This window comes from Kogia breviceps, chromosome 2, assembly GCF_026419965.1.
Source record: "Kogia breviceps isolate mKogBre1 chromosome 2, mKogBre1 haplotype 1, whole genome shotgun sequence".
Classification (NCBI taxonomy): Eukaryota; Metazoa; Chordata; class Mammalia; order Artiodactyla; family Physeteridae; genus Kogia; species Kogia breviceps.
In genome coordinates, this window is record NC_081311.1 from 181,251,779 (window position 1) to 181,257,780 (window position 6,002).

A 6,002-nucleotide genomic window follows, 5' to 3' on the forward strand; every position below is an offset into this window, starting at 1 on the left:
GTCTTTGGGGCCCCCGTGGGAAAGAGATCTCGAGGCTCACCAGCCCCCTTCCCTCCAGCCTTGGCTGGACTCGCGGGGAAGTGGGACAGGCACTGTCTCGGTTTTCCATTCGTAACACAGCAGTGAGATGGATGGGGCAGGAAGAGGGGCTACGGAAACTCAAAGTCCTGAATCCAGGTGGAAGCCTCCATTGCAGCCCTAGGAGTCTGGACTCCCAGCTGAGGCTCTGGCCACCTTCCCGCCCTTGGGTGGGCCCTGGGGGAAGAGGAGTGGATCCCGTGTCTCTGTCTCTCTCTCACATTCGGATGACACTGCAGAGGAAGAAAGGGAGCAGGGATACAGTGGAATTGGGGTCTTCTGGCCCTTGAAGTCAAGGAGAGTTCCCTTGCCCAGGGGGAGACATCTACTCAGCCCCCAAGGAAAAGGGCTGTTGTGACTGAGAATCCAGGCCTGCTCGCCTCCCATGCGCCCTAGGAGCTGTGTGGCCCCAGAATAGCACGTGTTGACCAATGCCGAGGGACTAGGGAACCAGACACAGATGTGGGCCCTATTTCTGAAGCACGGTTCTGTGTGAGAGCTCTGCCCGCTTGGTTCTGTTGGCCCCTTCGGCCCCGGCCAATTCCGGGGGGCTCCTCACTTTGTGGGGGAGGCCGTGGGGGAAGGAGTGCGCAGTGCTTTCAGACCCGCTGTCCACACACGGCCCCATTGGCCCCATGTCTCACGGTGCCACCGCTCTTCTGTGGCATCTGACCCCTTCCTGCCATGGAGGAGGGGACCAGAGGCAGCTTTGCCTGATCCACCTCCCTCCTGACCATCCGTTTAGCCTCTCGGGAGAAGCAGAAAGATACCTGGGTCCCGGGCCAGTGGTGAGATGAGTTTCATTCCTTGAAGAAGAAAAGCAGGTCCCCCAGAGCAGACATCCCCATTCAGAGTATCTCGGCTGGGCCAGGAGCTAGTGGCTGGCCGCTCCGGAAGTGCATTAATTCAGTTAATCATCATGAATCCACAAATGAGGTGCTATTATTAGCTCCACTTCACAGATGAGGAAATGGTCCCTGGAAGTGCCTGACCTCCACCGCCCAGGGCTGGGGCCCCTAACTCCAGAGAGGGGATGCTGCTCAGCCCTGAGTTACTACACTGCCCCCTGTGGGCGGAAGCAGGGCCGATGCTCCGGGAGAGCCTGGAGGGCTTTGGGCGCTGGTTGGATCTGCAGCCTGTGGGTCACCAGTCCCTACACGAATTTTCTTTCGTCTACTGATGGGTGTTCCCACCACCCCTCTCCCACCCCCTCAGCTGTGGCTGCTGTCCTGGTTGCGGCAGCCGTGCTGGCTTTCCCAGCAAGGGCAGTGATTTTCAACTTGGCTAATATTTGAATTGACTGGGGCCCTAAAAAAATATTTCATGCTGACGCTGATGCCCCACCATCAGGAATTCTGATCTGATTGTTCTGGAGTGGACTGCAGGCATTTTTCCTTCCTTCCTTTCTTTCTTTTTCTTTTTAACATTAATTGATTGATTAAGGTTCTAGTGCAAAGCCAAGGAGTAAGGCAATGAATACTGAAGTTGGAACACCTGGGTTTGAATTCTGTCCCTTACTATTCCATTGCCCCGGAGCTACATTACTCGCCTTCTCTGAGCCTCAGTTTTCCTCATCTGTTTAATGGGGATGATTGCAGCCTCAACAGGGTTGATATCTAATATCACCCAATTGATAACAGGGTGGTTATTAATGTGAGACAATAGATGTGAATGTGCTTTGAGAACTACAGGAGTGTACCAAATGAAAGGGGTTATTATCATGGGGCCACTGCTGGGGTCAGCCCTCCTGCCAGCCCCCATGCCCCAAGGTTGCTAACTCACTCGGGTCCTTTCTGTAATATTTTTGCAGCATACTCCTGAGGAGGCCACAGTCTCCCAGCCCTTTTTCATGTCACTTGCCTGCAGCCTCCTTGTGCTCTAAACCCTCTGAAGTGGTGGATTTTATGGGTATGCGAGCAGCACTTCTGCTGTGGCTCTTGCTACAGGAACCGCACTGACTGATGTGTATACTGTGACCTAGAAACCTTTTCTGAGGGAAAGCTTAATTGCATCCACGTGGGATGATGGTTGGCTGGGCAGGGATCTTGAAGATGTCAAGCTGATTGCTCGCCTTCGGGAACTGTTTAAATTTTAGTTTAGGACGGGCAGTTGACAAACACTGCGGCTATACTGCCACTGTGTGGCAGCCTGGGAAACTGAGTTTACACCGTCTCAAAGCGTCATTTGCTTAAGAGGTGGTCCCAGGAGTCCAGAATGAGTCAACTGGGGATGCTTGTTGAACTTGCGAACCACGGGACCTATCCTAGGCTGCTTGTTCTTATGCTCTCCGAATGTGGAGAATCACCGCTGTAGCGACGGCATTTGTCAGATGTGTCTGGAATACTAGCTACGTGTGATGGGATAGTTGAGAGCATGGGCTTGGAGGTAAGGCAGTCTTGGAACAGAATTTGGAGGCTGCTATTTATGACATGTGACTTTGGACATATTTCTCACCTCTGAACCTTGTTTTCATCCTTAAATGTTGAGATAATTTCTCTCAAAGAATTGCTTTGAGAATATAAACTCATCTCTGTCGTATAATAAGTGCTGCCTACAGGCAGTTAGTACTGTATCCTGGGCTCAGTGTTAGGGTTTTAGGATATGAAGGTGAAAAAGATTATGGTCCCTGTCCTGAAAAAAGATTATGGTCCCTGTCCCAGCCCCAGTCCAGGGGCTGACATTCTAGTAAAGGGAAGCAGCCATATAATGGAGGTCTGCCTGGTGCAATTAGGAGGAACAATTGTCTCAGGAGGCATGTAAGGACAGAGCTGTAAGGAGGAAATAGGAATTTGGGGAAAGACGTGGGGTGTGTGTGTGTGTGTGTGTGTGTGTGTGTGTGCGCGCACATGTGTGGTGGGGTTCAGACAGAGGGACCAGCATTAGCTACACAATGCACGTGGAGACCTGCTGATGGTTGAGGTTGCCCATGGTATGGGAGGTGCAGGGCGAGGAGGGCTCACCAGGAAGGACCTTGGGTGTCCTGATGAAGGATTTTAAGACCGAATGCTCTCAAGAGTCAAGGAAGGAATTTAGGCAGAGGATGACGTGACTGGATCTGTCTTTTAGAAAGTGAACTCTGACCGCTATGTCTAGCTTGGAGGACACGGGTGGGGATGGAAGGTCCTGGCAGGAAGAAACTGTAGTGATCCAGGTGAGAAGTGAGCGTGGTCTGAACCGGGCAGGGCAGGTGCTGAGAATGGTCAGATCGGAGAGCTGTCAACGAGGTAGCTTATTCCTGAGATTTGGGGACTTATTAGATGTTGGGGGTAAAGGAGGGCTGGGTTTGGCAATTGGGTAGATGCCATTCTCTGAGAGAGCAAAGGGAGGAGAGAGATGGAGAGGAAGAGGAGAGGGGAGATGAAGAGGGGAGAGTTTAAGAGGGAAGATGAGTTCAAGTTTTGTTCGTGGTTTTGAACTGGTGCTTTTAAGGTATAAAGTGAAATAAGACAGGTGAAGTACCTGAGCTTACAGTACAAGTTCAGTTTTGGACACGTTGAACTTGAGTTGTCTGGGGGACTTTGAGTGGAGAAGATATCCTCAACTTTCCCCTCATCCTGACATACAGTTCAATGAACAAGTCCCATCGGCTCTAAACACAAGATACTCTTCCAGACTCTGACAAGTACAGGTTTCCGGTAACTGACGATACTGCTGAACTGAATGAATAAGCATTTTCAGACTCTAATGGAAAACTGATGAATTCATAAAAGTGCTAACAAAAGATCAAGATGAAAAAAAAATTAATTACACCGGACTGAATGAACTGATGAGGATGATTATAATTTTTGTGACTTTCTGTTTGAATAAAAAAAAAAAATCCCACAGGGGCTCAGAGGCAAAAAATATACAAATCAATTTTCACCGCAAAGTAAAGGAGCTGTCACAGTGGAGGATGACTGGACTGAATGTCAATATTATGACATAGTATGAGTGTGTTTCGTGTTTGGTAATTGCAATCATTGTTGCTTTTGTTGTGGGCATCCATTTGCAATGCTTGGTGTCAGTTTATCTCTTGTAAAAATAAAATACAGTGCGTGTGTTTGAAAAAAAAAAAAAAGATACTTGTCCCAGCCATCCCCTTCTCTCCCTTTCCTCTGTTGCCTACACAGCAGGATAGGGGATGGTTGATGGAGGAGATGGAGGAGCAGCGGGCAGGGAGAGAGAAGGAAGGGGACTGTCCCTTGGAAACAGAGGAGGACTGATGGGGGAGGTGAGAGAGAACATTGACAGAGGTTGGTTGACTCCATGGGGCTTGGGATGAGAAGATAGGACGTTCTCAGAGGCGGGTCTTGGTTTTCTCTGATAGCGAGAAGGCCGTATGAGGAGGAGCCTGAGAGTGTGTTGGGGAAAGTGGGAGGTTCCCCAGGCGGGATTTGGAGGTTTGGGATTCTGTGGTGGTGTCAGCCCACACGATGCGGGGACTTTCTCCAGCAGGGCTCAGTGGGGCTGTGCAGGAGTGACAAGGGGAGGTTTATCCAGGGCCGAGGGGCTGCAGGGCAGGTGACACCCAGACAAGTCGATGCTAACAGTGGAGCCATGGGCTCCAGGATCCCCGGGGAAGAGCCGGGGAGGGTTGATGAATCGAACTGGGGATTCAAAGGGGAGACCAAAGGCTCTCGTTCTCCACTGAGTAAAACGCTGACATTGCAGCGCCCTCACACCATTTCTCTCACTGGAATAGCTGACTATGCTTGGAATGGGAGAGGGGGATCTTCAGATTTTCCATGCAGAACCCTTGAGGGTACCCAGGCTCAGAGAGGGGCTTCAGTGGATGGAGGTGAGACCGTGGAGTTGAGAGTGTTTCTAAGAGTGTGGCCTTGGACCAGCTGCCAAAGCTGGGGGTGAGGGTGGGACACAGCAGACCCCAGGCCCCAGCCCAGTCCTACTGGCTCACAAGGCCCCCTGGGTGAACATGTGGTCAGCAACGTGCTATGGGTCCCGATGATGAATTGTACAGGGAGGGGTTGGACCAGGAGCACAGCAGCCTCGAACCAGATCCCAGATGATGCGGGTAGCTGAGCGGGATGTCCGGAGGTGAGGCTTGTAGGAGTAGGGGGCACGGTGGAGTGGGCCTGGGGTGGCATGGGCCCTGAAGGGGGAGCTAGTCTGAGAAGAATCCTGGCCCACTCCTGCAACCCCCGCCCCCACCCCCGCCCCAGGCAGTACGTGGATGAGCAGCTGCCAATGGAGAGGCCAGGAGACAGTCCCGGGGCAGGTGATGCCATGGGGCCTGACCTGGACCACACGGCTTTCCTGCATGCTGCTCTTCCTGTCCCTGCCCAACACAACTCATCAGCACCCCTGCCCAGGAAGGTGAGGAAGGCCGGTCCCTCGCTGGCCTCCCAGCGCACCTGTCACACCTTGCGTCTCTGCCGTCACTGCCGGGCGCTGGCCGCACGGCTGCACATCTGCAAAGCTGTGTACGGGCCCAGTGGTCTCAGGGAAGAGAGCTTCAGTGATGCTTCCGAAGGACACATGCCCAATGACAGGCCAGCCCCTTGCCAGGCAGGGACACTCCCAATGGCTCTGCTTGCCATGTGACTTGGAAGGGGTAGGGCACCGGGGGGGCCTCCGTCCCCCTGCTGTGCCCATGGATGGAGGCCCTTGTTGGGGGTGGTCAGGGGGGTGCATGAAGAGCATTGCCCCGCTGTGGGCTCGCAGATAAAGAGGGGGCATGGAGATGTGGAGAAGGGGCCGGAGGAAGGAAGGGCGGATGGTAGGACAGTGTAGGAATTGTGGTCCTTAACGCCGCTGGAGGGTTGAAATCAGAGTTACTAGCCAGTTCATAACTTTCCTCTTCAGCGGGCGGAAATGGCAACGGGGTGCTGGGCAGGGCAGGAGGTAGGATTCACCTCTGCCAGAGGTTCCCAGGAGTTAAGAGCTTGAGAGGAACATTCTAGCAATGCCTTCCTTAAAGTCCTCTC